Source organism: Hemicordylus capensis, chromosome 1 (genome assembly GCF_027244095.1).
Source record: "Hemicordylus capensis ecotype Gifberg chromosome 1, rHemCap1.1.pri, whole genome shotgun sequence".
Classification (NCBI taxonomy): domain Eukaryota; kingdom Metazoa; phylum Chordata; class Lepidosauria; order Squamata; family Cordylidae; genus Hemicordylus; species Hemicordylus capensis.
Window position 1 is genome coordinate 439402690 of NC_069657.1, and position 25012 is coordinate 439427701.

The 25012-nt window shown below is 44.2% G+C and overlaps 1 protein-coding gene across 27 annotated transcripts in view; it reads right to left on the reverse strand.

Moving 5' to 3' along the window:
• The window catches only part of NRXN1 (neurexin 1), a 1475796-nt gene that overhangs the window by 1216259 nt on the left and 234525 nt on the right, over positions 1-25012 (reverse strand). The gene's annotated exons all lie outside the window — the stretch shown is intronic.

The following is a 25012-nucleotide window of genomic DNA, read 5'->3' on the forward strand; positions in this document are numbered from 1 at the left end:
AAAAAACCGGATGTGCCTTTTATCGCAGAGTAAATGAATGACTAACAAGCAGAAGGTTGCCGGTTTGAATCCCCACTGGTACTATATCGGGCAGCAGCAATATAGGAAGGTGCTGAAAGGCATCGTCTCATACTGCGCAGGAGGAGGCAATGGTATACCCCTCTGTATTCTACCAAAGAAAACCACAGGGTTCTGTGCGCGCCAGGAGTCGAAATTGACTTGATGGAACACTTTACCTTTAAAGCTTAGAAACATTCGCTCATTCCTGAATACTATGTGCATTTGGATTACCTTTCCCTTTCCTAAATGTATTCTCTACATTTATACAGAATGGTGCAGTATTTGCTGTTTTTCTTTCACCTGACCAGTCAACGTGAAGAATAGTAAGAAAATAGCTCAGTGGGAGATACTGTAACTAAGAGGTAACGTGCATGCTTTGCATTAAGAAGGCCTCTAATTCAATCCGCAGCATCTCCAGATAGGGCTGAGAAAGATCCGTGCCTGAAATTCTGGAGAACTGCTGTCAGTCACCAAAGACAATACTAGCCTAGATGGAACAAGAGTCTGATTCAGTATAAGGCAACTTCATAGATTCAATCAGTGTCCATCCACAAAGCAATCACTGAAGGCAACACAGCTGTTGGGCCCAGAGGAGTTGCAAGCCGTAACTCAGTGGTTCCCAACCTGGGGTCCTCCAGGTGTTCCTGAACTACAATTCCCAGCATCCCCAGCCATAATAAATTGTAGCTGGGGAAGCTGGGAGTTGCAGTTCAGCAACATCTGGAGGACTCCTGGTTGGGAGCCACAGCAGTAATTTTTAGGTGCTATTCAGTCAGAGCATCACTTCGCATGGACAAGGGCTGTATTGGGGTCCAAAGCTCAGTGGGCAAAGGATGCAACACAGACCAAGCAAAGAAGCATAGTGGGGCATGGGGCAGAATATGAAGGGCATAAAATAGTTAAGAATCAGCTCAGTCATGCAGTGCAGATCAGCAAACAAAAAACGTTATGTAGAACTTGCTCAGCTGGACAAAATAGGAGATAGGCGATGTGGGGAAGGGATTGTCATTACAAGCCATGGCTCCATTGCTGACTTCCATGCCTTGATTTGGCTCTTTGCAACATAATAAGGCTATTCACATGAGCATATGCAAATAGTGGGGAGGATGGAGGGGTGAGCCTTGTTTTAGCCTCCCGGCGGGGGTCTCCTCACGTGTTGCCACAGTGCAGAGCCACGCTGCGGCAGCACACGATCCACTAAATGGGGTTAGCGGAGCACTTGCTCCACTAGCCTCATTTCAAGGGAGGGGAAATTTAGGTAGCTTGCTGCCAGGAGCTGCACAGCTCCCATGGCAGCAGACGACCAGGAGAAATCGGGCTAGGCTCCCTTAGCCCGATCTCTCCTGGTTGTGGGAATAGCTTCCTGGCCTCCAGGAATCCCAGAATACACAGTGTGATGATGAGCACAGTGCATTTGGGGAATCCCCCAGGAGCAGGACATAGGAACATAGGAAGCTGCCATATACTGAGTCAGACCATAGGTCCATCTCGCTCAGTATTGCCTACACAGACTGGCAGCAGCTTCTCCAAGGTTGCAGGCAGGAATCTCTCTCAGCTCTATCTCGGAGAAGCCAGGGAGGGAACTTGGAGCCTAGATGCTCTTCCCAGAGCGGCTCCATCCTCTAAGGGGAATATCTTACAGCGCTCACAGTTCTAGTCTCCCTTCCGTATGCAACCAGGGTGGATCCTGCTTAGCTTAAGGGAACAAGTCATGCTGTCTACCACAAGACCAGCTCTCTTCCCATTGACCAGCTCTCTTCCCATTCACTCTTGCCGCCTGACTCTGTGCATGCCTGGGAAGTGAGCAGCCTGAGCACCCGCACGATTGTGGTGCTGGGGTTAAGGGCGCACTTGTGCCCTTAAACTGCAGCTAATGGGGTAAAACATGGGATTAGGTGGCAGGGGAGCACCGGGATTGTGAGTGATCCCAGCGCTGCACATGAGCAGCCTAACCCAGGCTAGACTGCCCTAGCCTGGGTTAGGCTGCTCGTATGCATAGCCTTAATATATGCACATACAATTTGTATTGTGTGCAGAAGAGCCGGAGCGGATAATCCCAACCCTCTCTTTAGTATTGTATTCATTCATTTATCTATTTATTTGAAATATGTATACCACACCCCTCCGGTACACTACTGGTCGGGGCAACTCACAACAATTATTCCAACAACAACAGTTATTATTATTGGTTATCTAAATAGGGACAATGAGTTTAGCTTGCCTCAAACCTGGTCATGCTACAATGCCTATTAAAGCATCCAGCTCAAGGTGGCTTAGCATAATTCCCATCTTCGTCCAAGAATTGCAGAAGCCTTCACTCCTGTTTTAGGCTCATAACAGTTCTGTGAATTTAGAATGAGTGATAGCGATTCGCCTAAGCCAGGCTTTGCAGTACATTTCTTAGCGGAACAGAGGAGAGGAGAGCTGGTCTTGTGGTAGCAAGCATGACTTGTCCCCTTAGCTAAGCAGGGTCCACTCTGGTTGCATATGAATGGGAGACTTGATGTGTGAGCACTGTAAGATATTCCCCTCAGGGGATGGAGCCGCTCTGGGAAGAGCAGAAGGTTTCAGGTTCCCTCCCTGGCTTCTCCAAGATAGGGCTGAGAGATTCCTGCCTGCAACCTTAGAGAAGCCGCTGCCAGTCTGTGAAGAAAATACTGAGCTGGATAGACCAATGGTCTGACTCAGTATATGGCAGCTTCCTATGTTCCTATGTAACAGGTATTGGGCCCTGCATTTCTCACATCTAAACCTACTGCATCACTCTCAAGACCAACTGTCCTTCTGGGTAACAGCCTGAAGGGATAAGAGGCAGGAATCCATAATGCCTTTTGTAGAGAGACCTGAAGCATATTTGTTGTGGCATAAAATCCAACTTCTGGGCTTCCTCTACATCGAGGCCTTTGGCTAGAACATTCATGCTACAATAAAAGTGTTAGTCTTTAAAATAATTGTACAGCTTGTAAACAATGCCCTTCTCCAGCAAGCTGTGCGTGCTAGTCAACAAGTGGCCAGCAGATACATATGCCAGCCAACAAAATAAGAAGGCTGCCATGGTCCTAGCAGGCTATAGAATTTATTTATTCATTCATTTCCATTTATATCCCGCTCTTCCTCTGAGGAGCGCAGAGCAGTGTACATGTATTTTTTATCCTCACAACAACCCTGTGAGATAGGTTAGGCTGAGAGATACATGACTGGCCCAGAGTCACCCAGTGAGTTTCATGGTTGAATGGGGATTTGAACTCGGGTCTGCCCGGTCCTCGTCCAACACTCTAACCACTACACTATGCTGGCTAGTGGGTTGTATTTGGCTCAGACAATATCACAAGTTGTACAAGCTTTGCGGCATACAAGTTGAACTGACAACTGATTGACATCTTCAGCTGTTTTCTGGCCTTTTCCACAGACATGTTTTCTAAAGAAGAGCTGTGGAATGTAATGTTGAAGCAGCCCTGAGTCAGAAAACGGAATCATGATCCTCCGTGATTCTTACAACTCAAATTACACAGCAGACCTGGCTTCCTAATACCATTAATAGAACATTGTCGCTATTGCTTCCTGTAGCTTTTGAATAAGTGTGCACATTGAATTATGCTCCAATAGACATTTTGACTCTGATGTATGAGAGACCTGAAGGTTTTATTAATAATACAAAACTATATATTACTAATATATTGATGCTTTATTGTGGCATGAAAACGCCACCTCTGCTTTGATCTCATCTTATTGGCATGCCTGTCTTTATGCCCTGCTATTATTGTGCACCTACTTTTGATGTAACATTATTCCTTTAATACCATATAATGTTATTTCTTTAACATAGCATCTGCATTACACATTATGAAAAAGAAAATGAAGAGAGCTGGGTTAATTTAAGGGATCTCAGTGCTTTGATCATATAAGATTCCCCCAGAAAGTCAGACATCCATGCCTGCTGGAGTAATTTTCTCAATACCTACATTGACAGTACATTCTCATAACGAGGATGCAAGATCTCCAGGGATTCTAAGTATGAAGGGCATGTGTTACTCAAACTCTTGAAATCAAACAAGAAAGCCTCCTTAATGATATCATCCAAACGCACTGTTTGGATTTCATTCTTCATAGCTGTGGAACTTCTTTTCCTCTGACATGAAGGCCTGATAGTTTTTCAGAAGCAATGGTTCAACTGACAATCCTCCAAACCACGGCTTGAATAACTGTGAATGAGCTGCTGGCTTGTGTATTTCCTTCAACCTTTCTCTCTTTCGCTCTCTCCTGAAGCTTTCCATTTAGTTTACTGTTTAGTGATAACCATCATTCATAATTATTCTCTGAGCTGGCAAACTATGGCTATTGTTGGCTCTCCACAGCAGAATCAGAAACCTGAAGTGAGTTTCTGGTTTGGAAGGCAAGAGCTAATTGTAATTTGCAATAACCATGGTAATTGCTAAGCAGGAAAGGAAGCTGTGTGCAAGAGAGGAGAGGGAAACATGCAGGTTTCCACTTTGTTTCGAATGGTTGAGGATCACTGAACTGAGCTACTGTGGTCTGACTTCTGACAGAAGGGTTTAAGTCAATGTACAGCTAAGGTTAAGTGGTTACACACACCAGAAGGTTCTTCATTTTTGAAAGTCACTATGCTATATTGATGTTGCCATCTGTGTTTTGTTATTGTCATAATCTTTTCCTGTGATTCTGAATTGATTTTAAACTTTATATTTTATTATTGGTCCTTTTAAAGCCACTTTGAATATATATATATTCCATTGAAAAATATCACCTTAAGTAGTACAGCTCTACTGCCACATTAATAATTTCCTAGTGTGCCGAAACCCATTTCTGCAACTTGACTGCTATGGGATTATGAGAGCAAACCACTCAGACAGTGCACCCATTAGAGTTATTTCCCCAAGATATCCGCAGAGGAAAAATATCTCCATAGGTTCACTCTCAGGCAGACCCTCTGTAATCAAAAGCAATTTGCTTCTAACTATTCATATTTACAATAAAACAAAGGCATTTCAGAATGACAATGTAACTCAAGGGGCGCGGCTAGTATGAAATTAATCAGATCCCTTGGGCTCCTCGGGCACTCAACTGCTTCTTCTGCTTCATAATGATTAGCCATCTTTCTTTCTGTTTATGATCCAGCTGAGACCTACTGCACGCGCACAGCTTTGGTGGACAGCTCATCTATTCCCACAACAAATGCAGCCTTCCAACTGGATTTTAGAAAGCACATATGCAGCCACAGACAAGCATTTCCAAGCAGGTCCTTTCTTATTCTGACAGATTAATAAGGAACTATTCAGAGCTGGACGAAAGAGATGCCACAAGCCTAATATCAATGTTACAAAAATCCCACCTGAATAATCACAATTTGAATGTGGAGTCTTTCTCCCCCTAATTGTTTTAAATGAGAAGGAGAAAGTAAGGTGTCCAAGCAACAAAATGGGAAGAAGATAACTGAGTGTGGAGGAGAGCCAGATAGTCTCCAATGGCAGGTTAAGGTGCATCAAGGGATTGTAGATGAGCAAAGGAAACAGGCCATGCTGCAAAGCCCTGGGGAGGAAGTCAAGAGACAGAGATGCGGCAGAAGGGTTCAGCTGGCAGGAAATGGTGTGGCTGAAGCAAGAAGTAGGTGGAGATCAAGAGAAAAGAAAGCCTACAAAAGTGGCTTAGGGAGATGGGAGAGTTAGTGGCTGACATGCTGCAAAAGCGGACTTGATAGATTAAATAAAAGGCACCAGTAATAATTTAGCTTTGAAAGGAAAGATAACTGAATTCTGAAAGGATGACTGAGCCACAGTTAAGCACTTTAAAATCAAATAGTTTTAACGGGAGAGATGTAAGCATGTGCTTAACTTCCTAATTAAATCTGTATCATACAAATGCATTTGAATGGATCATTTCCAGGGTATGCCATCCATTTCCTGGTCCCTAAATGACTCCCTGCAGAAGAGTTTTGATGTAGTTAAAATTATTATTATTATTATTACATTTATATCCCGCTCTTCATCCAAGGAGCCCAGAGCGGTGTACTACATACTTGAGTTTCTCTTTCACAACAACCCTGTGAAGTAGGTTAGGCTGAGAGAGAAGTGACTGGCCCAGAGTCACCCATCCAGTTTCATGGCTGAAGGGGGATTTGAACTCTGGTCTCCACGGTCCTAGTCCAGCACTCTAGCCACTACGCCACGCTGGCTGAGATCAAGATGACTGGGCACCTTTGAAATTAAACTATGACAGGATTATTGGGGTGCGTGTGGTGGGGCTGCTCACATAATGGTGGTGGGGGCAGTTTGCAACTGCTGAACTCATTTGAACTTCTGCAAAGGACAAATCTGACCCTGAACTAAGTTTAGAGGCGCTTCACACGATTGGTGTGAAGCACCCGAGGGGGTTCTGCGGGGAGAGCGAGCTTAGCCCGCTCTCTCCTTAGATGAGCAGCCCCTCGTAGCTGGGCGGCCAGATCAGGTGCCCACACGACCGCCAGCTCCGTCACAGAGCCAACAGGGGTGGTGGGGATCAGGGGCCGCGTGGCCCTCGGAAGTTCCAGGATGCCCCGTGTGAGCGTGCAGGGCATCCTGGAGAGACCTACAAACTTGGGAGGCTGTTTGCAGCCTCCAGGCAGGGGTCTCCTCATGTGTTGCCATGGTGCAGAGCTGCGCCGTGGTGGCACACGATCAGAAAACCCGGGTTAGCAGAGTGATCGCTCTGCTAAACTGGGCTAAGGGGAGGGCTACTTTGGCAGGCTAGCCGCCAGAGAACCACCGGGCTCACCCGCAAGCCCACTGGTTCTCACGATGGGGAAAAACTGGGCAGGGCTTCTTTAGCCTGGTTTCCTCCCATAGTGAGAATAGCCTCTTAGAGTCAACTGCTGCTGGCAAAATTTGGGGTTCTAATCATTCTCTTGTCCCATGGAAAGTGATCATGGAAGCCACAGCATGGGTTATTCTCTCTGACGAGTGAAGCACAGTGTTCCCTCGAAAACATGGTGAGGCAATTCTCACAACCAGCCAAAACTGGACCACGGGAGCCCAGCTCAGTTTCAGCTGGTTGTGTGCTACAACAGGAGCTGAGTGGCTCCTGGTGGCAAGCCCAGTTAAATGACCCCCCCCATAAATGAGGTTAGCGGACTGCATGCTCCGCTGACCCCATTTTCCTGATCTTGTGTCTGCCGCGGCTGCTTGCAGCCATGGTGGACACACTCGGGGAGGGAGTACTCCAGGAATGCAGCGTGCACTCGCATGGTGCATTACTGCGACTCCTGGGGGTAGGGCAATGGCAGGAGAGCTGCCACTTGTCTGTGATACCGATCCGCCCATGCAGGGAACCCCCTCGGATTGTCTGCGGGGAAGGGAAGGGAAGCCTTCCTTCCCCACAGTCAACCCTGGCAGCTCTCCTCATTGATTGTGAGGAGCACTTCAGTGACTTGTGAATGAGCCAAGAAAATCAGCATCCATGCATGCTGCAGTTCTCCGGGCTTCAGTGCTTGAAAAATCTCTGAATCTTGCCCAATCATCAGTCTCCAAATTCAGTTCAAATGCTGCTTAGGTGAATTAAAAATCTCGGATCCATAATATTTCTTTGAAAGCTATGAGACAACAACAATCTAGATAGGCACTAGATGACTGAATATCACTCACTGGGAACAACAGTGAAAGCGAGTTGTCGCCTTGAGATTATGTTTAAGAGCTTCCAAGGGGTTTGGGGAGGCTATTCTGGGAAGCAAGATTCTATGCTAGATGGACATTCGGTATGATCACGTATGGCTCTTATATTCTTATGGCACTGGAATACCTTCTAATATAGTTTAAGAAACTAGACAAAATTCTTTGGATGGAGCTAGCAGAATTAGGCATTTCATGTGTATGCATGGACATCCTAATATGTGTGTACATCTTTATTTATTTTTATTTTTCTATGTAAACTACTGTGAGAATGCTTGTTGAAAAGTGGAAGAAGAAGAAGAAGAAGAAGAAGAAGAAGAAGAAGAAGAAGAAGAAGAAGAAGAAGAAGAAGAAGAAGAAGAAGAAGAAGAAGACAGCACGATTTTATTATGTCCCCAAGATGTCCATCCAGATGTCTAAGCCCTGTCTTTACTGTAAGAGAACATCTACATACCTCTCAGCCAATTTCTTTCATTGTTATGCATGAAAATATAACAATTGTTATGTTTCCCACTCAGTCTTAACAGGCAGTGGGGACAAGATAGCTATTTGGTAACTTCGCTTTTGTATGGCTTTATCATGGGCTGTGGCTGAACTTGTATTCATCACAACCTGTGATATATTGAAAGTGTATGTGGGGTGGGGGAAAGTGATGTCAACTCCTGAAGGTGAATGGACAGACCTGGGAAATGAAAGTGCCCTGCCTTGAACAAACAGAATTAAAGAGAAGTACTTTCCATTTTCTTGTTACTAAAAATTGGGTGGAGAGAGCAATTGCCCTCCAGCCGTTAAAGCTGTTATAATTGGCACTTGAGAGTTGGACCAAATGACCTTGGCAGGGACCATGCAGACCTTGGCAGCCATACAAGACTGGTACTTAGCCAAGGACGACATCTGATCATTTTAAAAATGGGTATTGAAGAACTTGCTTGGGTGCAAACCGACTTACAATCAATATCTCATCATTGGCTACAGCTTCTGCTGTAGGGGGAGACTTTGTGCAGGGTGCCATATAAATTAGGTGGTAGTGCTACACCTTTCACCCCTATATGCTTTAATGTTTTGCTTGTTGCGTTGTGCTTAAAGAGCCCATTTGTCCTTCTTTGCTTTTTACCTGGCCTACTAACAAGGTTATTAATCAGAGAAATTCATTCTCTGCACAACAGTCCTTGGGTAGAGAGGTGAGGAAAGGGAGGCAGAAAAGTAAACAAGCATATTTAATCCTCACATTTTAGAAGCATGTAATCCCTCTTCTCCACTCCCTCTGAAATTAGGCATTGCAGGTGCTGCTGTTGGGTTGCAAGAATTCATTATCCCAGCGCCCCTCCCCTGAAGCTCCTCAGGTCACTAGAGGTCAACAATCAGTTTTACATTATTTCATTGAGCCTGGTGTGGTCTTAGCCATCACAAATTTGGGAAGTGTTATTATCAGAACTGGCACTGATTAAAAAAAACTGCAGTTGAGCCAAAACTAATACATTCATTAAAAAAAAAAACCCCCAAACCCCAACCTGTGTTATGACTTAAAAAACAAAACAAAACTCAATTTCTCCAGATCATCAGAGACTGACATTTTATTTAATGTCTTTAATGGGATGTTTCTTTCTTTCCCCCCTAAACAACACCAAATTAAGGAAGCAATTTAACAGCTTAACCTAGTGGTTAGAGTGTTGGACTAGGACTGAGGAAACTCAAGTTCAAATCCCCATTCAACCATAAAACACATTGGGTGACTCTGGGTCAGACACTTGAATCTCAGCCTAACTATCTCACAGGGTTGTTGTGAGGGTAAATATAAATCACATACATAACACTGCCCTGAGATCCTCTGAGGAAGGGAGGGATATCAATGTAAAAATAAAGTAAATGCAAAAGCCTGAAAAATGCCATGGCAAGCTTTCATGAGAAAGAGCAGATAATTATGGGTGCCATGTTACCTTTGGAAACATAATCGTCCTATAATCAAAACTACTTTTTCCTGCCTGAAGCTGATCATGTAAAAAGCCTAGGTGCCCATTATGGGTGCATGTAAAAAAAAAATCCTTGTATGGGTGCCCCTACTTTTCTAAGTTAGGCAGGTCGTTTCCACAGACAGGGACTTACCTGTTGTGGCACGCTGACCACTGAATTCCCTTTCTAAATATATTCACCTGGTGATTACTTACTTTTTAAAGGGACTAGGTAAAAGCTTTTAGGGGGATATAATTATGCAGATGTTGTTCTGGCACTGTTGTTAATTTTTTGTTTTGTATTCTGTTTTTATATGATGCTGAAAGGCATCATCCCATGCTGAAAGGCATCATCCCATACTGCGTGGGAGATGGCAATGGTAAACCCCTCCTGTATTCCACCAAAGACAACCACAGGGCTTTGTGGTCACCAGGAGTTGACACTGACTCGACGGCACACTTCACCTTCACTTTGTTATAAGCTGCATTGGAAATCATTTTATGCAAAGGCAAAGCATACATCTTTTAAATATTTATTTATTTATTTTGCACATTTCTATACTGCCCAAAACGTATGTCTTAAATAAACAAACAAACATAAATATGACATGGCCCTGAGATATCATAGTGAAATGCCATAAGACAGAGGATAATAGGATAGGAAATGCAAATTTGTGTTGCATAACGAAGCAGATGGGTTACCTGTAGATTATCTCCTTTGCTTTCTTGCAAGATTTTATTGCATGCACATGCTTTGAATTCTAAGTTGCAGAGCAGAGTAATCAAGGCACCAAACCTTTTCCTTCAGACATGCCCACTTCAACAAAAAATAACTTTCCTTAGAAACCTCACAACTCTGTGATTACTGGAAGAAATGTAGCTTTTGAAAACGTTAGGCTTTAAGATGGTGGGGGAAGTATTGCATCTACATAGGATTGGGGCAGTAACATCGTTCCTGGTGATGCAAGTCACAGTGTAAAGCACAGGATAGTCAACATTACATCTCTCTCACTGTCAGGGACATCAGCCATGGGTAGACTCGAACTATACAGGACTGCACTGGAGGTCTCTTCCTTTAATTACTGTTCTCCCTTAATACAGATCTGTAGAGGTTCTTCGCCTGCTCTATCTACTGAGATTAGTCTTTGCCCATTCTCAACTCCATATAACTTCCCTTTCCTGTGATCATGATTTGTCTGTGAAACAAAACACAGCCTGCCGCTCACAGCCCACGTTTTTTTGGCCCTGCTGCTTCCCACAGTGCATCCTGAGCTCTGAAAACAATTTCCTTGTCCCCAGCTCCACCAGTCCTATTTCCTGCTCCTCTCTCTATACCTGTCTTATCTGTCCAGACTGCCTACAAGGGAAACAACTTTGGCTTTCTTCTCTGAACAATGCTTGTCCCTCACACTGCACTTAGATGCCTTGGCTTGACCCTGCAAGGAACCCCTCCAGAAAATGACACAGACCTGGGGTGGGACATGGAACTAGAGAACAGGACATGGGCCAAGGGCCAAACCTCTAGCATTGTAAAGCCAGATATCTGTGCTATAGGAGACTATTGTAAATAGAGGAACGGCTAGCATGCTTCTTCACAATAGGGTCAGTGCAAGCCCAAACTCTAAAAACAAATGACATTTCCAACAGACACTGCAGTGCACAAATTGCAGAGAGGTCTTTCTGGAAGGCAAAGAGCACTTCTTCAGAAAATCACTCCCCTCTCCCCTGGGTGTGCTCTCTGCTGCTCAGGAGCCCGCCAGCTGCATTGTGAGTAGCCTCTGAGGCTGTTCCCACAACCAGACTAACCCTGCTTGGGCTGCCCCAGACAGGGTTAGGCTAGCTGTAAGAAGTGGCGGGATCCTTGTGGAGCTCCCTGCGCACCGAAGAGGACCTACTTGGTCGCCTGGGGGGCGGGGGAGGAAAGGTGAAAGCGCCCTCCCCACCCGCCTTCCCCTCGCGCCTTCCCCACCCGCCTGGGGTAATTGTGTGAATCGCCCCTCTGTCTATAAGGACTCAGCTCCTGCTGCATTCATGGACTGCAGCTCTGGATGTCAGCCACACTGTTTATTGTTTTCCTTTCTTTTCAAAAACAACTGCATTCTCTTTTACACATAGTTGCAGGCCATCCAAACCCCTGCCTTCATTGCTGGAAACTGAAGTGGCATTTTTAAAAGAGTGTAAAGCTGCATAAGAACAACCCTACTGGATCAGGTAAAAGGTCCATCTAAGCCAGCATCCTGCTCAGGTACATCAAGCAGGGGAAAGAGGGTAACCACCCTCCTGATGGCGTTCCTTAGCACCTGGTGTCAGGGGTGTGCCCCCTCTGATCCTCATGGGAAAATACAGCCATCTAGGCTAGTAGCCATTGATAGCCCTGTCCTCCATGCATTTGTCTAATCCCCTTTTAAACCTATCTAGATTGGTGGCTATGTAAATGGCAATATTTCCCACTCTCCCCCCCACCCCTTCAGAAGACAGGTTTATCACAGACAAAGTTTCCATCAGAAAAACATTCGATCTGGCCTTAATCAATAAGCAGGAAGCCCCAAACAAGCAAGCACGTCTCACACAAGGAGATTAATAATGCCGTGCTTTTGGAATGTGATAAAGCAGATGGGATGATATTCTGCAAAAGTGGCATTCAGAGGTTTTACACCACAGGCAAATCAGTTATTAACACTCCGAGCAGCAGAAGGATCAAAGAAGGAGCATTTGTCATCCAGCCTGGTGTCTTGGTAAACAACTGCTTTCCATGGTTCACAGGTTCCATTTTTGTAGATGTTCTGCTTTTGCAAAAGTCAATTTGGCTGAAAAATATAGCATCGTGAGTCAGCTCAAGGTGTTTGCAATACCTCTTCCTCTGAGGGCTGCACATCAAAGATTTATAGTGGGTTATGAAAAACATTGCTGAACTGACAATGCACTCCATGCAAGGGAGTGGCTCCCAGTTCTAGGAAGAATTAGATCATTATTAACTCAGATGTGCTTGAAGAAAATCTCGTACGCATTTACTACACACCATAAAATCTGGAAAATGTCTTAATTCTGTGCAAGAGTTGCTAGGACAAGCATAAAGTTTATGGAGAAACAGCATGCGAGGTTTGAACTCTAAAAAGATAATTGAAGTATTTTGCAGCAGAAGAGGGGGAGGGAGCCCCTCTTAGTTTGCTCACTGCTTGCAAAAAAGGAGCTTGCTGGTCTGTAATGGAGGTGGAGCGCAATGGCTGTTATAGGGTTGCTTTGTTTTTTTCCAGGCTGGGACCAACATATGTGAACTCTTTGAGCTATTAAGATTGTACAACATTATACGGATATATGTTGTGTGTGCAATTCCTGTCCTGCGTTTAAAAATGTTATAGAACTGGAGAAAGTACAGCAAGTTAATATATTCTTCTTACAAAGGATATATTTGAAATTGAGACTTTCTCATTTAGGGAGGGGAAATGACTTGGGGAGACGGAACTATTGAAAAATTGTTCAGAATTACGCTTGCAAAATGACCACCCTTGTGTGTATAGTGTGCTCTGTGAATAGGGACTTGTGGTGCGGTTCTGCTGGGATAGGCAGACATGTAGTCTGGACAATTTTTTCCTCCAGGATCACAGCAGCCCTTTGCTTTCCTTCAGGGTGTCAAAGGCCTTTGCTTTCCACATGGAAATAATACACTGCTCTTGCTATTCCAATGGTGAGGCTGTTCTCACGCACAGCCTAAGTCAGCCTCACCACTGGGATAGCAAGAGCAGCTGGAAAGGCCAGCCTGGGTTAGGCTGCATGTGGGAACCGAAGGGATTCGGCCCGATCCTGGCAGGGGATCTGAATAGCAATAATTCCCTGATATGGGGGAGGGGATATAAAGGGATGTCCTTGGAGATATCATGGAAGTGGAGACTAAACTTGCTCAATGCCCCTGGTCATCCCAGTTAGAACTTTTTGGCCTTGGACTTTTATCTCTTCCTCTCCACCCTGAATTCTGCTAATGAGTCAGGCTAGCCTGTGATGAGAATTTGGCTCTGTTAATACTGTTAAGTCCTACAGTATCTTAAAGATGCAGAAGGGTATGGATGTATAAGTTTTCATGAGCTGGAGTCTATTTTGCCAGATCCCAATATCTTTCTCTTCCCTACTCTCGCTCTGTCAGAATACTACAGCAAAGGGAAAACCAACTAGCAGTAGATTCAGGAAGCAAAAGGCAGTGTTTTGTCATGCAACACATCACTAACATTGAATGTATTACCAACAAATGTTGAAGTGGACACTAGCATAGGTGATTTCAAAAGAGATTAGGATAAATTCATGCAAAATAAGTCTATCAAAGTATATTAGTCATGAGCCCAGTGGTTTACAAGCAGGTAATCCGGTTAACTGCCCCTGCCCTTAGCCAAGGTTAGTGGAGCGAACGCTCTGCAAACCCCGTCTTTGTGCTTGTGTGTTGCCATGCTGTGGCTCCGTGCTGTGGCAACTCATGAGTAGACCCCCCACTGGGAGGCTAAAAAGCAGCCTCCCAGCTCGGGGGTCTCTCCAGTATGCCCGGCGTGCTTGCGCAGGGCATGCTGGAGCTTCCGGGGGCTGTTTGGGCCCCAATTCCCGCAGCCTCAACTGGCTCCGTAACAGGGCTGCTTCCCTGCTCGTCTGTGTGGAGAGTGGGCTAAGCCCACTCTCCCCGCAAACCACATCCCAGCTCTTCTCACCAACTGTGAGAAGAGCCTCATCATCTCACCATACTGCACAGGAGGAGGCAATGGTAAACCCCTCCTGTATTCTACAAAAGAAAACCACAGGGCTCTGTGTGCGCCAAGAGTTGACACTGACTCGACGGCACACTTTACCTTTCCCTAATCTCCATAAAGTACTGTCCGTGAGCTTTCCAGAGCACCTTGCTAACCATGGTGCTGGAAATGTGTTTCTTGGCTACAGCAGGTGAGAATATCTTAAGTCTGTCATTTCCCCAACAAAATATTAATTGCACTAAAAGATCTCTCTCTCTCTCTCTCTCTCTCTCTCTCTCCCCCCCCCCCCCCCGCCCCGCTTCAAATTAAAAATGCTTGGGATCAAGTTTGGACTTTTTATTTCTCTTTCAGCTTTGTGACACCAAGAAATGAGTCAAATGTTGCTATTATTTCAAAGGATGGAGAGTCTATTGTCCTGGAAGTCTTAACTGAAATAACTTTAACTCTATTTATAATCAGATGATTCATGATCAAGAGGCAATCTGATAATGGGATTCAAATAATGCATTGTTTGTTTGTTTGTTTGTTACACTTTTATACCACCCCAAAACTTGTGTCTCTGGGCAGTTCACAATGATAAATGGCTTTCCCCAGTATAATATATTGCATTGAAGGTCTTTACCATGAGGCCAGCATTTATCTTTGTACTTGTCTTCAGGGCTCTATGCTGGGGTGTTTCAGCTGGTGGTTGCTTACTGCTCTGTATCTATTCTTGCCTTTCCATTGCAATCAATATATTGCTATGTCAATATATGTGCATTATAGTGTTACCCAATAAACCCAATGCAGCTTGCCCTGGGGTTCTCATGTCTTCATAAATTACCCAAAGAGTCCTACAAATAAAATAAAATAAAATAAAAATTACCCTGCATATGGAATTGGGCCAATTTAAATCTGTGTTCTCTGACCAAACCAATTTGTAGATTGGGATGTAACAGTCCCCTTGTCCCTTGCTCCCCTCTAGTAAATAATATCACAGCACTGAGTATTCAATAAACAGTATGAAGCATAAGAAAGTAAAAGCTAAATGGATTCAACCCAAAGTAAATCACTATCTAGATTTCTCTCTCTCCACATGAGTGCATGAATTTGATTGTCTTGATTTTGCAAGATTAGATAAGACAGAGCTTCTATTTCACCCATCTGGTAGTGCACTTGGTCACAATGTCTGATGGCAGGACACTTTAACACACTATAATTTATACATCCTATAACTTTGCCAACACTAGCAAGGCTAATTTTTTTATCATTTCGATTTGGTATTGGATTTTTTGACTATCTCCTTAAACCAAATCCACATCAATGGTTTGAGAGAGAAGACAAACTATTCACCTCAGTGGCAGCACATAACGGTCATTCACATGACCTTCTGCTGGGCTGGGGAGGGTGGGAGAGGGGAAGGCACAAGAGCACATATCTTTCCCCCAGGCGATCCAGAGGTGATCATAGCCACACGGCTTGCACACCCACACAACCAGAGCTTCTGTGAGCCATGCAGCATTCTGTAGGCCAGGAAAATACATCCCAGCCTCCAAATATCCCATAATGCACCACCCGATGAGCATGGTGCATTGAGGGATTCCCCTGTGAGTTGGGTGCTCTAGGTGTGCAGCCCTAGTATTGACAGGTCCAGGAACTTGGGTAAAAGGACATGCTTGTGTCACATGATAAGCCCTAGCCAAACCAGGCTGCCCAAGCCCAGGTAGTGCTGCTTGTGAGAACCACCTCATAGTCTAATTTCATCAGCTATGTAATGTTGTGACATCATCCCATTCATTATGGGATTCTTTAGTGCATGGAACCACTTGTGGAGGAAACATAATTTTGGCCTGACAGTGAACATTGCAGAATAATTGGCGCAGTCCTTCTTCCAAAATAAATATGTTAAAGATTGTGTCCTGAACCACATGACAGTCCTGTTATTTGATCAAGATCATGATGAAATGAATGAGGATTTTCACTTTAGCCTTCCCTGTTCAAAGGTAGCATAATAGCTACTGTACCACACTTGCCTCCTTGCAAGTTGATGGTTCAAATGGAAAACTCCCTTATATCTAAAATGATGACTCTATAGATCATTTTACAGATTCACTCCAGAGGCAAGTTGTTTTGAGAACATCTGGTTTGAGAACCAACTTCAAAATTTGCAGGATAGCTATTAATACCTGGCAGCTAGAGGTCTGGGTAAAAAAGCCTTATTTGTGCTTGAGGAAAAGAAAATGTCGAAGCTCTCCTCACAATCCATGAGAAGAACTTCTTCCGTGTCTACAGGGAGACTGGGCTTAGCCCGCTCTCCCTGCAGACAAGCAGCTGCTTTTTGCTGGGTGGCTCTCTCAGCTGCCCACACGACTGCTGGCAACGTGACAGAGCCAGGAGGGGCTGTAGGGATCAGGGGCCTTGCAGCCCCCAGAATTTCCAGGATGCCCCATGCAACCGTGCAGGGCATCCTGGAGAGACCCCTGAGCAGCTTCCCGGCCGGGGGTCTATTCATGTATCACCATGCACTGCGGCAACACACGAGCAATGAAATGAGGTTAACGGAGTGCTCGATTTGTTAACCTCATTTAAGGGGAAGGTGGTTTAGGGGGGCTAGTCGACTTGGGAACACCGGGCTCGCCTGTGAGCCCGGTGGTTCCCATGACCACTGGAAAGTGGGCTGAGCAACCTTAGCCTGCTTTCCAGTGATTGTGGGAATAGCTTCATCCTCTCTATAGCAGGGGTGAGCAGTCAGATCAGGATTGACTAGTAGATCTATGGACGATTTGCAGTAGACTGTCAAAGGTTTCTGTCTCCCAGTTATTTGACAACAGCAACCATCCACCTCCAATTAGAGTGCTGGAATGAAGAAAGTTTGGGGAAAACTGTGACTGGATTTTTGTATGAAAAGACTGTGAGCTCAGTTATGGTATTCTGGAGCTGAGCTTCATGTGCTTAGAATAATCCTCTCCTTTGATTCTAAGAGTATGTCCTCCCCGCACAAGCCACTATTCTTCACTTAGCTTTGGTTACACTGATTCATATGTTTGCAACATATGCAAACACACCTGCCAATTTAAGATGAGATTTAATTACCATGTGAAAACCATAAAAATTAAGGATTCACTGATAATGGTTGCAACATTACTGTTGTGGGAACGAGGAAGTGGGAGCGAGAAATAGAAGTAATAACTGTGGCAGTAATAGAAACACACATGGATGGTTAGTAGCCATGGCACCCTCAAGTCATACGATATCACTGAAAGACTATTAGGGATGTGGAGAAAGTTTCAATCGTGAAACATTTCGGCTCAAAACAAGTCATTTAGAGTGTTTTGAGCTCCAAACAGAACACCCTCTTTTAAAAATGGCCTGTTTCAAGCTCAGAGCAGAAAAATCACATTTTGATCAAAATGTTTCAACATTTTGAGCGCCATTTTGGAGGCCTGGTTCTCCCCTTGCTGATTGATATTCTGGCATTGGCTTCTGACTGGCTTACAATCTCCTTGCTTCTTGGTTTGTTTGTTAGCATACAAATCAAGTGTTGTCATGGGCAATTGTGCCCCCATTGGCTGGGGGGAGGGAAGGGGGACACTTTTGAAGGTAATTTCAAAATGTATTCAAAGAGACTGGGAGGCAGTGAGAGCTCTTATACTGTGCCTCTCTTGAAGAAGAGGCTATGTCAGGACAGGAGAGGAGGAAGGAAGATTTGATTTTGTGGTTTTATTTTCTCAGCACTGAGTATAATTGCTGCTATGACTATCTAGTTTTACTGGATCACAGATTGACAAAGACAGAACTTGGGTGCCTTTCTTCCTTGAGTTGTGGGGTTTTTTTGGGGGGGGAGTGAAATAGTGCTGTGGTGAGGAATGGATAGTGGCATCTCCCTCTCTCTCTCTCTCTCTCTCTCTCTCTCTCTCTCTCTCTCATATTTGTTGGTGATTGCTGTGGTGAGCTCCATGTCTCTCCTCAAAACTAACTTGTGCTTCACTCACTGTTCTGGTCTGCTCTGCAATCTGCACTACAAGATTTGTTCTCAATCAAAAAATGCCACTGAAGTTGCTCTAGTTGAGCTTATGGCTATGCTTGCTGCTAAGTAAGTAAGGTTACTGCTGTGGCAGCTGTTGCAATGCTAGGAAGTAATGTATGACATCGAGGCTCTGCTCACGATTGGTAGATATGGTAGAGGCTTATAAAATTATGCATGGAGTAGAGAAAATGGACAGGGAGAAAATTTTCTCCTTCTCTCACAATACTAGAATCATGGTAATCCAATGAAACTGAATGCCGGGAATTTTAGGACCAACAAAAGAAGTACTTCTTTACACAGAATAAAATTAATCTATGGAATTCTCTGCCATGGGATGTGGTGATGGCCACTGGCTTGTATACTATTGTATACTATACACACTGGCTTGTATACTGTATACTATATTTGTCGAAGAGGGACTTCGACAAATTCATGGAGGAAAAGTCTATCAGTGGCTACCATTCTGGTGGCTATAGGCCACCTCCAGCCTCAGAGGCAAGATGCCTCTAAATACCAGTTGCAGGGGAGCAACAGCAGGTCATGTCCTTACCTGTGGGCTTCTCAGAGGCATCTGGTAGGTCACTGGGAGAAATGGGCCATGGTAGGGCTCTTCTTAAGAACATACTGTAACATAAGAACAGCCCTGCTGGCTCAGGCCCAAGGCCCATCTAGTCCAGCATCCTGTTTCGCACAGTGGCCCAGCAGGGCTCTTCTTAAGAACATAACGTAAGAACATAAGAACAGCCCTGCTGTATCAGGCCCAAGGCCCATCTAGTCCAGCATCCTGTTTCACATAGTGGCCCAGCAGATGCTGCCGGAAGCTACAGGCAGGAGTTGAAGGCATACCCTCCCTCCTGCTGTCACTCCCCTGCAACTGGTACTCAGAGGCATCCTGCCTTTGAGGCTGGAGGTGGCCCACAGCCCTCCGACTAGTAGCCGTTGATAGACCTCTCCTCCATGAAGTTATCCAAACTCTTCTTAAAGCCATCCAGGTTGTTGGCTGTCACCACATCTTGTGGCAGAGAATTCCACAAGTGGATTATGCCTTGTGTGAAAAAGTACTTCCGTTTGTTGGTCCTAGATTTCCTGGCAATCAATTTCATGGGATGACCCCTGGTTCTAGTCTTATGTGAGAGGGAGAAGAATTTCTCTCTATCCACTTTCTCCACACCATGCATGATTTTATAGACCTCTATCATGTCTCCCCACAGTCTTTTTTTCTAAACTAAATAGCCCCAGGTGTTGTAGCCTTGCCTCATAAGGAAGGTACTCTAGGCCCCTGATCATCTTGGTTGCCCTCTTCTGCACCTTTTCCACTTCTGCAATGTCCTTTTTTAGATATGGTGACATCTTATGTTCTTATGAGCTACCCATGAGGAACAATGGGGAATTTCGAGTTTCCCCATTGTCACCTATGGCCAGAACACTCAAAACATTTTGATTTGTTTTGTTGAAACAGCTGGTTCAGCCGCTGTTTTAATGAAACATTTTGACCATTTCGTGTTTCGTTTTGAGCTTGAAACAGAATGCAAAATTCATTTTGTGCACATCCCTAAAGCCTTCGGGTTTTTGTATCATTGCTGCTGAAATATTACTAGTACCAATTAGCACCTCTGCAATAGAATGGCACTTTTACTTCTGACAATGATCTTTCTCAGAAATGTTTTAACAGTTCTCTTAAAAAAAAAAAATCAAAGGCTTAACATAGTTTCCTCTATCATCATGAAAATTGAAAAGATGAGGGCAGCACTTATGTAAGCACTTATTATAGGAGATAAGATGGAACTATATCTTCAGTGTAACAAGGGGCACAGTAGTTAAATATTAAAGAAGACCCGTTGTCTAGGATTTATTGTTTTCACAGTTACACAGGCAGACACATGTAATTCCACTTAGCTCTTGTAAAAACATAAGAAAGCACGACGTCTGTCTGAATTAGACAACTCAGCAATCACCACAAGCACTTTCAAGAATGTCTTATCTTCTATATTGGACCAAGTATTTAAGTGTCTGCATATTAACAGTTTTTTCATTGCCGCAGGGGTGGGGGTTATTTTGTGTGGGGGTTTTTAGGGGTGGGAGTAGGGAAGGGCTTTTCTGCTGGAGGAAATATCAGCTGTAAGGAGGAGTGGCTGATCTGAATCACGATATGGTTCAGGCAAAGAGTTAAAGCCTCCCACTTGGCTCCAGTACATATTGATCTTCTACACACAAGCAATTTATGTTATGTTATGTTATGTTATGTTATGTTATGTTATGTTATGTTATGTTATGTTATGTTATGTATTTATCAATCTATCATATTTTTATACCGCCTGATATGTACATCTCTAGAAAATGTTATAAAATCAAGCAGTTGCTGTCCATTCTCGAGCCTAGCAAGGCAGGAACAGTTAAAAAGTCATTGACCCAGCAAAGGCTAGCTCCAAATCCAAGGATCATATAACAGCCAGGAACCCTGTCCCTTCCTGGATTTCCTACTGGCCAATTCAAAGGAGGTTTCTAAGTCTTTCCCTCCCCCCGCCCCACCATCCTCTAGATCTGCTTTGGATTGTCTGAGCATTGTCTGAGGATTGTCTGAGCAGCAAAGCTAGCACTCCACCTCCGGAGCTGGGACACAGCTCTGACATGGTGTCAGCAGTGCTCCTGGGCTCACAGGGGTAATGCAGGAGGATCTAAGGATAGGACAGGAGCCCCACTAGGGCACACCACATCAGCAGAGCGAGGCACCCTCGCTCTGGGCCACCCCAGCACCCCCCAAGTGCAGTTATGGGGCTGCTGAAACCTCCATTCTTCCCTATGGAGAAAAACTTTGAAGCCACTTGTGGGGTGCTGGGGTGGCCCAGAGTGAGTGGTGGTCTAGTGCAAAGAGGGTGCCAACCACCCCCATGGGTTGCTAACCCATGGGGTACTGGGTTTTGTTGTTTCTGAAGTGTTCTGAGTGTAGATTCTTTGGTAGCATATAAGATGTTCAGTGACAAACCATGAATCCACTCTCATCTGCTAACCTTAAAGACACATAAACTTCAAAAATCACTTAAAAATCAGCCCTTTGCCCAATTCCTTTCAAATACAGTAATTCTGATAGCTTCCTTGCCCACCCTAGGAACTACCACCCACCACACTCCGCTCTAGGACACCCCTTTCCCCCCGACGTGAAGCTATACATTTGCTGCAATCCTAATTATTCCCTATGAGGAATTCAAAAATACTTTAAAAATTCACCAATAATCAGACGAGTGTCCAACTGCCTTGGGGTTTTGTGGGTAGTAGGCACACCTGTCTGTCTACCACCTAAGCCAGTTTTGTGCCCCTAGGTGCTCCACAATAGGGGATATGGGCTGGTTCTGGTACCATTATACTCTATGAGAAAAATAATTGAAAATATTTCAAATATTCATAAAAAATCGTAGGACTGTCCGATTGCTTCAGGGTTTGGGTGGTTGTTGGCAACCATGGGTGCTCCACAATAAGGTATAATGGCCTGGTTTGAGTCCCATTATACCCTATGAGAAAAAAATAAAAATAATTTTCAAAAATTCATAAAAAATCGTACGAGTGTCCGATTGCTTTGGGGTTTGGGTGGCAGGTACCCCTGGGTGCCAGCTACCATTCTACCAATTTTTGGATGTCTTAACCAGTTCAAATCGAACACCCCATGGTTTGGTTTGAATTCGAACCTGCAGCTCGAACCTGATGGCTGGTTCGTTTCGAATTCCAACCTTCGAACCACCCTGGTTCAAATTGAAACTGGTTCAAATTCAAACCAGTTCGCACATCCCTACAGCTCGTCTGGAGACTACTCAGGGACGGGCCTTCTCTGTTGCTGCCCCTAGGCTTTGGAATGAGCTCCCTAGTGAAATAAGAGCCTCCACATCTCTGACATCTTTTTAAAAGTCTCTAAAGACGCATTTCTTCACCCAGACTTTTAACTGATATTGTTTTGATTGTTTTAATGTTGTTTTTAGAATATTGTTTTAAAATTTTAAATTGTGTTTTAAATTTCTTGCTTTTAAATATTTTGTTTTTGTTTTTAATTAATGTTTTACTTTTAATCTTGTTGTAAACCACCCAGAGACGTAAGTTTTGGGCGGTGTAAAAAATATGATAAATTAAAAAAATAAAAAATAAAAAACAACACTGAATTTTAAGCTGAAACTAATACAGCACAAAAAACCCAGCATATTTAGATCATATTAGACTAAAAAAACACTTAATCAGTTTGGCTTTTCATATATTGATAAATATTGACAGTGTAATAAAGGAGATGCAGGGTTAACACTTCTTTTATGGGGCTGTGTTACCACCCTCTGGAAAGAGAGTTTTGAAATAATATTTTTGTTACTGGGTTCTAATTTTAAATTTAGATTTCGTGTGAGTGTGTAATTCTTGCCATTCTGCCATGTGAATGGAATTCATCTAGAGGCACAAAAACACATCTTTGTTGAAAATCCATTGTTTTCTTTGTATAAATCTACCCCACTATGTATATTTTTAGTGTCAGATTTACAGCTAAATGTGTATAAGTATTACCTTTTTTAAAGGTAAAGTGTGCCGTCGAGTCAGTTTTGACTTCTGGCGCCCACAGAGCCCTGTGGTTTTCTTTGGTAGAATACAGGAGGAGTTTACCATTGCCATCACCACAGTCTGGGAAACATACCTGTGGGAATTCAAACCGGCAACCTCTGGCTTACTAGTCAAGTCATTTCTCTGCTGCGCCATTAGGTAATCTTTGTAGCAGGTTACAATTAGTAATATATAATTACTAGACCTTGAAGCAGTGCTGAAACAAAATGGTGGACTTCCAATTGCAATAAGAATGTCATGCAAGCACACATATGCATTCATTTGTGGGCATTCTAGGTTCCACTGGTTTCTAGAGAATATCTAGCACATATGACTAGTTAAGGTTTCAGCTTTGAGACTCAATGCACAATGAGACAACAGTTCACAGATGGGCATAAAAGAGATCCGTTCACAGATGGGCTTTCACATGTTGGAGGGCTGGTCTTGCAGTAGTGAGCATGGATGGTCTCCTTTGCTAAGCAGTGTCCACTTTGGTTTGCTTTTGGATGGGTGGCCACTTGCAAGCATTGTTTGCTGTAAGGTATTCCCTCTAGGGGATGGAGTGTAGCTTAGTGGTAGAGGATCTGCTTGCATGCAGAAGCTCCCAGGTTCAATCCCTGGCTGACTGCTCTATGTCACTTGTCAGAGACGGAATTTCATCTCAGCTGTCACTGCATCATAAGCTGATCTGGAGAACAGCATATTCATATCATAGTTTTGCCAGTAAAATGAAGGGGGGGGGAATTGCTTTATGAGTCTATATATGAAAAACCCAAGAGTGCCAATCTAAAAACTCAATTCAAGACCAATCTAAAAGCAAAGCTTTGGGTTCAGCATCTAAACATCACCAAGAAAAGGGAGAAAAGGGAAATTCCCATGAAGCTCAGTTACCATGGCAACCTTGCAAGGTAGCACAAAAGGCTGTGTTTCTATGAAATGCCCCCCCCCCCCGAAATCTATCATCTCAAATGTGACAGCATCGTTTTGGTCTGCTGTGACACCACAGTGCATGGGAGATGTTAAATAGAACCAACCAATGCCTCATTTATTATGAGCCAAAGAAGTCAGCTTCTTCCCCACAATTGCTGCCTTCTATAATATACATTTAATCAGCAAAGACTGCTGATGGCAAATTTAGCAGAAGGAAAAGAAACAATAATGCATGCTCTGTCGACTATGTGTTTTGAATATCTGTCCCAATTTTCGACACATTCCCTGACCTTTAAAGAGAGCCTTATCAAAATAATAAGAGTGTAGCCTCGGCAAGCCCTTTGGTAACAAATCCCATGGGTCTAATAAGTATAAAAACTGCACTAATAAATGATTATCTTGCAATCGCAGCTATCTCAAGGGGCTGCAATAAGAAAGCCAGTATAATCAGGAGAGCACCTCATTAACAATTCTCCAGGCAACCTCTTTACAAAATAAAATAGAATTTATTATGCTGGAACAATGCTGGAAGGTAGGGTTACCAGGCAATTTTCATCAAGTGGTCTAGATTAATTTGATACATGTTCTTTTTCTTCAAACTTGTCTCATTGTGAATGGCTGTGATTACTGATCTCACCTTCATATATTGTCCCCCTTTCCCTAACCAAAATGTATGGAATCTGTCTGAAGACATATATTTTGGAGCAAGAGGATATTCTTTTAAAAATGCTGTCCCTCACACACAGCTTGCACAGCACTTTTTGGACCGGGTCTTACGATCAGTGAGACCCAGTTTTTACCGGTGAGCAGGAAGAGTGGGCTAAGCCCGCTCTCCCTGCTCACGAGCGATCAGGGAGCCCCGGGCGGCCGGATCGGCCACCCACACGATGGCCGGCTCTGTGACGGAGCCGGCAGGGAGTGGGGGGCGCACAGCCCCCGCAAGCCCCAGTATGCCCTGCACAAGCACGCAAGGCATACTGGGGAGACTCCTGAGCCGGGAGCTACTTGCCACGTCTACTCACGAGCCTAAAAAGCAGGTTTGCTGGAGCGCTCGCTCGCAGCCGAGCCCGGTGGTTCTTACAACCAAAAAAATTGGGCTAGGCTCTCCTAGCCCAA